Here is an 11001-nt window from a genome sequence, read left to right on the forward strand (position 1 = left end):
TCGGTAATATGAGTTTATGTGTTTTGATGTACCGAAGGTAGTTCGGAGTCCCGGATTTGATAACGGACATGACGAGGAGTCTCTAAATGGTCAAGACATAAAGATCGATATATTGGATGACTATATTTGGACTTCGGAAGGGTTCCGGGCAAGTTCGGATAAATACCGGAGTACCGGGGGGTTACCGGAACCCCCCGGGGAGTGTAATGGGCCTATTGGGCCTTAGTGGAGAAGAGGAGGGGGCCCAGGGCAGGCCGCGCCCCCTCTCCCTCTAGTCTGAATTGGACAAGGAGGGGGGCGCCCCCCTTTCCTTCCCCCTCTCTCCTCCTTCCCTCTCTCCTATTTCTACTCTTGGAAGGGTTGGAGTCCTACTCCCGGTGGGAGTAGGACTCCCCTTGGGGCGTGCCTAGGAGGGCCGGCCTCACCCCCTCCTCCACTCCTTTATATACGGGGAGGGGGGGCACCCCATAGACACACAAGTTGATCATAGATATTTTAGCCGTGTGCGGTGCCCCCCTCCACCATAATCCACCTCGGTCATATCGTAGTGGTGCTTAGGCGATGCCCTGCGTTGGTAGCTTCATCGACACCGTCATCACGCTGTCGTGCTGACGAAACTCTCCCTCGAAGCTCTACTGGATCGTGAGTTCGTTGGACGTCACCGAGCTGAACGTGTGCAGATCGCGGAGGTGCCGTACGTTCGGTACTAGGATCGGTCGATCGTGAAGACGTACGACTACATCAACCGCGTTGTCATAACGCTTCCGCTTATAGTCTACAAGGGTACGTGGACGACACCCTCCCCTCTCGTTGCTATGCATCACCATGATCTTGCGTGTGCGTAGGAAAATTTTGAAATTACTACGTTCCCCAACAGTGGCATCCAAGCAAGGTTTATGCGTAGATGTCATATGCACGAGTAGAACACAAAGGAGTTGTGGGCGTGGGTATATACATATTGTTTGCCGTCACTAGTTGATTCTTGATTCAGCGGCATTGTTGGATGAAGCGGCCCAGACCGACATTACGCGTACGCTTACGCGAGACTGGTTTTACCGATGTGCTTCGCACACAGGTGGCTAGTGGGTGTCTGTTTCTCCAGCTTTAGTTGAATCAGATTCAATGAACAGGGTTCTTTTTGAAGATCAAAAAGCAATCACTATACCGCATTGTGGTTTTTGATGCATATGTAAGAATGGTTCTTGCTCAGCCCATAGCAGCCACGTAAAAACTTGCAACAACAAAATAGAGGACGTCTAACTTGTTTTTGCAGGGCATGTTGTGATGTTATATGGTCAAGAGATGATGCTAAATTTTATTGTATGAGATGATCATGTTTTGTAACACAGTTATCGGCAACTGGCAGGAGCCATATGGTTGTCGCTTTATTGTATGAAATGCAATCACCATGTAATTGCTTTACTTTATCACTAAGCGGCAGCGATAGTCATAGAGGCAATGGTTGGTGAGACGACAACGATGCTTTGATGGAGATCAAGGTGTCAAGCCAGTGACGATGGTGATCATGACGGTGCTTTGGAGATGGAGATCAAAGGCACAAGCTGATGATGGCCATATCATATCACTTATATTGTTGCATGTGATGTTTATCCTTTATACATCTTATTTTGCTTAGTTCGGCGGTAGCATTATAAGATGATCTCTCACTAAATTTCAAGGTATAAGTGTTCTCCCTGAGTATGCACCGTTGCTACAGTTCGTCGTGCTGAGACACCACGTGATGATCGGGTGTGATAAGCTCTACGTTCACATACAACGGGTGCAAGCCAGTTTTGCACACGCAGAATACTCAGGTTAAACTTGACGAGCCTAGCATATGCAGATATGGCCTCGGAACACTGGAGACCAAAAGTTCGAGCATGAATCATATAGTAGATATGATCAACATAGTGATGTTCACCATTGAAAACTACTCCATCTCACGTGATGATCGGACATGGTGTAGTTGATATGGATCACATGATCACTTAGATGATTAGAGAGATGTCTATCTAAGTGGGAGTTCTTAAGTAATTTGATTAATTTAACTTTAATTTATCATGAACTTAGTACTTGATAGTATTTTGCATGTCTATGTTGTTGTAGATAGATGGCCCGTGCTGTTGTTCCGTTGAATTTTAATGCGTTCCTAGAGAAATCTAAGTTGAAAGATGATGGTAGCAACTACACGGACTGGGTCCGTAACTTGAGGATTATCCTCATTGATGCACAGAAGAATTACATCCTGGAAGCACCGCTAGGTGACAAACCCGCTGCAGGAGCAACGCCAGATGTTATGAACACCTGGCAGAGCAAAGCTGATGACTACTCGATAGTTCAGTGTGCCATGCTTTACGGCTTAGAACCAGGACTTCAACGACGTTTTGAACGTCATGGAGCATATGAGATGTTCCAAGAGTTGAAGTTAATATTTCAAGCAAATGCCTGAATTGAGAGATATGAAGTCTCCAATAAGTTCTACAACTGCAAGATGGAGGAGAATAGTTCTGTCAGTGAACATATACTCAGAATGTCTGGGTACCACAACCACTTGACTCAACTGGGAGTTAATCTTCGTGATGATAGTGTCATTGACAGAGTTCTTCAATCACTGCTACCAAGCTACAAGAACTTCGTGATGAACTATAATATGCAAGGGATGGATAAGACGATTCTGATAACCCACAAGTATAGGGGATCATAACAGTTTTCGAGGGTAGAGTATTCAACCCAAAATTGTTGATTTGACACAAGGGGAGCCAAAGAATATTCTCAAGTATTAACAACTGAGTTGTCAATTCAACCACACCTGGAAACTTAATATCTGCAGCAAAGGTTTAGTAGCAAAGTAATATGATAGTGGTGATAACGGTAGAAAAAGGTAATAGTAATAAAAGTAATGTTTTTGGTATTTTGTAGTGATGATAGCAATAGAAACGGAAAAGTAAATAAGCGAAGAACAATATATGGAAAGCTCGCAGGCAATGGATCGGTGATGGAGAATTATGCCGGATGCGGTTCATCATGTAACAGTCATAACCTAGGGTGACACAGAACTAGCTCCAGTTCATTGATATAATGTAGGCATGTATTTTCCGAACATAGTCATACGTGCTTATGGAAAAGAACTTGCATGACATCTTTTGTCCTACCCTCCTGTGGCAGCGGAGTCCTTACGGAAACTAAGGGATATAAAGGTCTCCTTTCAATAGAGAACCGGAACAAAGCATTAACACATAGTGAATACATGACCTCCTCAAACTACGGTCATCACCGGTAAGTATCCCGATTATTGTCACTTCGGGGTTAACGGATCATAACACATAATAGGTGACTATAGACTTGCAAGATAGGATCAAGAACACTCATATACTGATGAAAACATAATAGGTTCAGATCTGAAATCATGGCACTCGGGCCCTAGTGACAAGCATTAAGCATAGCAAAGTCATAGCAACATCAATCTCAGAACATAGTGGACACTAGGGATCAAACCCTAACAAAACTAACTCGATTACATGATAGATCCCATCCAACCCATCACCGTCTAGCAAGCCTACGATGGAATTACTCACGCACGGCGGTGAGCATCATGAAATTGGTGATGGAGGATGGTTGATGATGACGATGGCGACGGATTCCCCTCTCCGGAGCCCCGAACGGACTCCAGATCAGCCCTCTCGAGAGGTTTTAGGGCTTGGCGGCGGCTCCGTATCATAAAACGTGATGATTTCTTCTCTTTGATTTTTTTCTCCCCAAAACTCAATATATGGAGGTGGAGTCGAAGAGGCAACAGGGGGCCCACGAGGTAGGGGGGCGCGCCCTAGGGGGGCAGGCGCGCCCCCCCACCCTCGTGGCAAGGTGGTGGGCCCCCTGGCCTTCATCTTTGGCAGATATTTTTCTTATTTTCTGAAAAGTGTCTCCGTGAAGTTTCAGGTCATTCCGAGAACGTTTGCTCCTGCACATAAATAACACCATGGTAATTCTGCTGAAAACAGCGTCAGTCCGGGTTAGTTCCATTCAAATCATGCAAGTTAGAGTCCAAAACAAGGGAAAAAGTGTTTGGAAAAGTAGATACGTCGGAGACGCATCAACTCCCCCAAGCTTAAACATTTGCTTGTCCTCAAGCAATTCAGTTGACAAACTGAAAGTGATAAAGAAAAACTTTTACAAACTCTGTTTTCTCTTGTTGTTGTAAATATGTAAAGCCAGCATTCAAGTTTTCAGCAAAGATTATAACTAACCACAATTGCAATAACGCATAGGTCTCAATTTTACTCATATCAATAGCATAATCAACTAGCGAGCCATAATAATAAATCTCGGATGACAACACTTTCTCAAAACAATCATAATATGGTATAACAAGATGGTATCTCGCTAGCCCTTTCTGAGACCGCAAAACATAAATGCAGAGCACCTTTAAAGACCAAGGACCGACTAGACATTGTAATTCATGGTAAAAGAGATCCAGTCAAGTCATACTCAATGTAAACTAACAGTAATGAATGCAAATAACAGCGGTGCTCTCCAACTGGTGCTTTTTCATAAGAGGATGATGACTCAGCATAAAAGTAAATAGATAGGCCTTTCACAGAGGGAAGCAGGGATTTGTAGAGGTGCCAGAGCTCAGTTTTGAAACAGAGGTGAATAATATTTTGAGCAGTATACTTTCATTGTCAACATAACAACCCAGAGATGGCGATATCTTCCATGCTACACACATTATAGGCGGTTCCCAAACAGAATGGTAAAGTTTATACTCCCCCTTCCACCACAAGCATCAATCCATGGCTTGCCCGAAACAACGAGTGCCTCCAACTAACAAGAGTCCCAGGGAGAGTTTTGTTTGCAATTATTTTGATTTAGTTTGCATAAAGCATGGGACTGGGCATCCCGGTGACCAGCCATTTATCTCGTGAGTGAGGAGCGGAGTCCACTCCTCTTGAGAATAACCCGCCTAACATGGAAGATACAGACAACCCTAGTTGATACATCAGCTATTCGAGCATACAAAACAGGATATTTATTTGAAGGTTTAGAGTTTGGCACATACAAATTTACTTGGAACGGCAGGTAGATACCGTATATAGGTAGGTATAGTGGACTCATGTGGAATAACTTTGGGGTTTAAGGTATTTGGATGCACAAGCAGTATTCCTGCTTAGTACAGGTGAAGGCTAGCAAAAGACCGGGAAGCGACCAGCTAGAGAGCGACAACAGTCATGAATATGCATTAAAATTAATCAACACCGAATGCAAGCATGAGTAGGATATAATCCACCATGAACATAAATATCGTGAAGGCTATGTTGATTTTGTTTCAACTACATGTGTGAACATGTGCCAAGTCAAGTCACTTAAATCATTCAGAGGATGATACCACCCTATCACACCACATCATAACCATTTTAATAGCATGTCGGCACACAAGGTAAACCATTATAACTCATAGCTAATCAAGCATGACACAAGAAACTATGATCTCTAGTTGTCATTGCAAACATGTTTATTCATAATAGGCTGAATCAGGAACGATGAACTAATCATATTTACAAAAACAAAAGAGGTCGAGTTCATACCAGCTTTTCTCATCTCAGCCAGTCCACCATATATCATCATAATTTCCCTTCACTTGCACGACCGAACGATGTGAATAATAATAATAGTGCACGTGCATTGGACTAAGCTGGATTCTGCAGGCATTCAATAAACAGGAGAAGACAAGGCAATATGGGCTCTTTTGTCAGATCAACAATAATGCATATAAGAGCCTCTTGAACAATTTAATTATGGTCTTCTCCTATCAACCCCCAAGGAAAAGAAAAGAAATACAACTATTTACACGGGAAAGCTCCCAACGAGCAAAAGAAGAACAAGAAATCTTTTTGGGTTTTCTTTTTAATTACTATTACAAGCATGGAAAGTAAACTAATTAAAAGCTACAACTAATTTTTTGTTTTTCTTAAGGTTTATTAAACACACAAGAAGAAAGCATAAAAAGGAAAATAAACTAGCATGGATGATACAATGAAAAAGTATGAGCACCGACATCTAGCAATGAGTGTGTGAGCATAAATGTAATGTCGGTGAGAAATACGTACTCCCCCAAGCTTAGGATTTTGGCCTAAGTTGGTCTATGGCCATGGCTGGCCTGGCGGATATCCATAATAGTAGCTGGGGTCGTACTGCGATGCAGCAGCTATCGCCTGCTGAGCTGCAGCGTGGCGACGAGCGGCCTCCTCTCTCCTCTCGTACTCATCTGCCTCCTCTCTGGTAATAGTATATCCTCCTCTTGCCTGATAATCAAAGAAGGCAGGAGCAGGGAGAGTAATACGGACAACATGACGTCTGTCAAAGATTAGTCGGTACTGGAGAGGTGATTCATTCCTCTCAACAAACTGGTGGTGAACCATAGCATTAAAATCTAGATAAGTAGGTGGTAATTCAATATCATCTTCGCGTATATCTATACCAAGAAAATTAGCTATGTGGGTTGCATAAATTCCACCAAAGAAATCTCCATTATGTCTATTAAGATGCAACCTACGTGCAACAATGGCTCCCAAATTATATGATTTGTCTCCTAACACAGCACTCCTAAGAATACTGAGGTCGGGGACACACATGTGACATGCCTCATCCTTACCATTGATGCATCTACCTATGAAGAGAGCATAGTAATGCATAGCAGGAAAGTGAATGCTCCCTATGGTAGCCTGTGTAATATCTCTAGATTCTCCCACAGTTATGCTAGCAAGAAAATCTCTAAATTCAGATTTGCGAGGATCCCTTATACTACCCCATTGTGGAAGTTTGCATGCAGTGGTAAAATCCTCTAAGTCCATGGTATAAGATTTATCATAAAGATCAAACAGGACAGTTGGAGAATTACGTGAAGTTGAAAATTCAAACCTCCTCACAAAGGAACTAGTGAGATTATGATACTGACTGCACTTCTCTTCCTCGAAGCTCGCGAGATCAGCGTTACACAAATATGCGTTGAATTCTTCTTTTATTCCTGCTCGATCCATAAAATTTTCAGAAGGCCACTCACAAGGACGCACCGGAGCGTCTCTTGGTGGCTCTTCATCAGCATCACACATTGCAAGCCTGGGTCCTTGCTTCCTTGAGGAACCACCTTGGAACATTTTCCTAAGAATTTTTCTTCCTCTGAAAAATTCTGAATTTTTTTAGTAACTTCAAAATAAAAGTAAACCAAACTCAATAATATTGATAGCAACTACTCCTACAAGTGCCTAGGGCCTATATCATGCATCAAAACTACTTTTGACCATATAAATTTGACATGCAAGCTCAAGAACAGGGTCACCTAAGCAACACAAATTTGCAATGAATAAAGCACTAGAACAAAAACTAATTGGATCAATGGAGTCACATACCAAGGAACAAACTCCCCAAGCAGTTTTGTGAGAGGTGCTTTGAGCAAGGAGATCGAAAATGGCAGCAAGATGAGCTAGAACTCGTGCTTGAGCTGGATATTCGTGTTTGTGGGAGGAAGATGAAGTGTGTGGGTGCAGGAATAAGTGGAGGAGGGCCACCATGGGCCCACGAGGTAGGGGGGGCGCGCCCTAGAGGGGTAGGAGCGCCCTTCACCCTCGTGGGCAGGTGGTTGGCCCCCCTGGTGTGTTCTTAGTTCCATAAATCCTCAAATATTCTAAAAAATCATATTTAATTTTCAGGGCATTTGGAGAACTTTTATTTTTGAGGTATTTTTATATTGCACGGATAATCAGATAACAGACAAACAAATATTTATTTTTATTTTATTTAATATAAATAACAGAAAGTAAAAGTGGGGTACAGAAGGTTGTGCCTTCTAGTTTCATCCATCTCATGGTCATCAAAAGGAATCCACTAACAAGGTTGATCAAGTCTTGTCAACGAACTCATTCCGAATAACATGGAACCGGAGAAATTTCGAATAACACTATGTTACCTCAACGGGGATATGCACATCCCCAATAACAAGAATATCATATTTCTTCTTGACAGTAGGAAGAGGAAATTCAAAACCTCCAAATATAATCGATGGAATTTTTTCAATAGAGTTGATACTATGAACTTGAGGTTGTTTCCTAGGAAAGTGTACCGTGTGCTCATTACCATTAACATGAAAAGTGACATTGCCTTTAGTGCAATCAATAACAGCCCCTGCAGTATTCAAAAAGGGTCTTCCCAGCATAATAGACATACTATCGTCCTCGGGAATATCAAGAATAACAAAGTCCGTTAAAATAGTAACATTTGCAACTACAACAGGCACATCCTCACAAATACCGACATGTATAGAAGTTGATTTATCAACCATTTGCAAAGATATTTCAGTAGGTGTCAACTTATTCAAATCAAGTCTACGATATAAAGAGAGAGGCATAACACTAACACCGGCTCCAAGATCACATAAAGCAGTTTTAACATAGTTTCTTTTAATGGAGCATGGTATAGTGGGTACTCCTGGATCTCCAAGTTTCTTTGGTATTCCACCCTTAAAAGTATAATTAGCAAGCATGGTGGAAATTTCAGCTTCTGGTATCTTTCTTTTATTTGTAATAATATCTTTCATGTACTTAGCATAAGGATTTGTTTTGAGCATATCCATTAATCGCATACGCAAAAAGATAGGTCTAATCATTTCAGCAAAGCGCTTAAAATCCTCATCATCCTTTTTCTTGGATGGTTTGGGAGGAAAGGGCATGGATTTCTGAACCCAAGGCTCTCTTTCTTTACCGTGTTTCCTAGCGACGAAGTCTTTCTTATCATAATTTTGATTCTTTGATTGTGGGTTATCAAGATCAACAGCAGGTTCAATTTCTATATCATTATCATTACTAGGTTGAGCATCATCATGAACATTATTATTGACATTATCACTAGTTTTAGTTTCATTACCAGGTTATGTTTCAGCATCAGAAATAGAAATATCATTTGGATTGTCAGGTGTTTCAACAATAGGATCACTAGAAGCATGCAAATTCCTATCGTTTTTGTTTTTCTTATTTTTAGAAGAACTAGGTGCATCTATTTTATTTGTATGAGAATCTTGCTCAATTCTCTTAGGGTGGCCTTCAGGATACAAAGGTTCCTGAGTCATTCTACCAGTTCTAGTAGCCACTCTAACAACATTATCATTATTCTTATTATTCAATTCATTGAGCAAATCATTTTGAGCTTTAAGTACTTGTTCTACTTGAGTGGTAACCATAGAAGCATGTTTACTAATAAGTTTAAGTTCACCTTTAACATTAGCCATATAATCACCCAAATGTCCAAGCATATTTGAATTGTATTTTAATTGTCTACCAAAATAAGCATTAAAGTCTTCTTGCTTAGCCATAAATTTATCAAACTCATCTAAGCATGGGCTAGCAATTTTAGTAAATGGGATTACAGCTTTATCATATCTATAGAGAGAATTTACCTTTACTACCTGTGTCGGGTTATCAAGATCATGAGTTTCTTTAATAGGTAAAGGATTTGGATTATATGTTTCTTCAACAGGTGGTAAATTAAGACCATGTATTTCTTCAATAGGAGGTAAATTCTTAACATCTTCAGCTTTAATACCCTTTTCTTTCATAGATTTCTTTGCCTCTTGCATATCTTCAAGACTGAGAAATAGAATACCCCTCTTCTTCGGAGTTGGTTTAGGAATAGGCTCAAGAATTGGCTCCGGAGGTGTCCAATTATTTTCATTTGTCAACATATTATTCAATAGAATTTCAGCTTCATCCGGTGTTCTTTCCCTGAAAACAGAACCAACACAACTATCCAGGTAATTTCTGGAGGCATCGGTTAGTCCATTATAAAAGATATCAAGTATTTAATTTTTCTTAAGAGGATGATCAGGCAAAGCATTAAGTAATTGGAGAAGCCTCCCCCAAGCTTGCGGGAGACTCTCTTCTTCAATTTGCACAAAATTATATATATCCCTTAAAGCAGATTGTTTCTTATGAGCAGGGAAATATTTAGCAGAGAAGTAATAAATCATATCATGGGGACTATGCACACAACCAGGATCAAGAGAATTAAACCATATCTTAGCATCACCCTTTAATGAGAACGGAAATATTTTAAGGATATAGAAGTAGTGAGTTCTCTCATCTTTAGTGAATAGGGTGGCTATATCATCCAATTTAGTAAGATGTGCCACAACAGTTTCAGATTCATAACCATGAAAAGGATCAGATTCAACCAAAGTAATTATATCAGGATCAACAGAGAATTCATAATCCTTATTAGTAACAAAGATAGGTGAAGTAGCGAAAGTAGGGTCGGGTTTTATTCTAGCATTTAGACATTGCTTACTCCATTTAGCTAATAATCTTTTAAGTTCAGTTCTATTTCTGCAAGCTAAAATAGCTAAAGAAGCATCTTGATCAAAAACATAACCCTTAGGAATGGCAAGTGGTTCTTCATCATCACTTTCATCAGTATCATCAGATTCAATATTTTCAATTTCTCTAGCCCTAGGAAGTTGTTCATCAAGAAAAGCACTAAGTGGCATAGTAGTATCATACATAGAGGTAGTTTCATCATAAGTATCATGCATAGCAGAAGTGGCATCATCAATAACATGCAACATATCAGAACGAATAGCAGAAGCAGGTGTAGGTGTCACAAGCTTACTCAAAACAGAAGGTGAATCAAGTGCAGAGCTAGATGGCAGTTCCTTACCTCCCCTCGTAGTTGAGGGATAGATCTTGGTTTTTGGATCTCTCAAGTTCTTCATAATGATAAGCAGATATATATATCCCAAGTGACTCAAAGAATAGAGCTATGCTCCCCGGCAACGGTGCCAGAAAATAGTCTTGATAACCCACAAGTATAGGGGATCACAACAGTTTTCGAGGGTAGAGTATTCAACCCAAATTTGTTGATTCAACACAAGGGGAGCCAAAGAATATTCTCAAGTATTAGCAACTGAGTTGTCAATTCAACCACACCTGGAAACTTAATATCTGTAGCAAAGTGTTTAGT

This window comes from Triticum urartu, chromosome 2A, assembly GCF_056163025.1.
Source record: "Triticum urartu cultivar PI428250 chromosome 2A, HENAU_Tu73, whole genome shotgun sequence".
In the NCBI taxonomy this organism is placed as follows: Eukaryota; Viridiplantae; Streptophyta; class Magnoliopsida; order Poales; family Poaceae; genus Triticum; species Triticum urartu.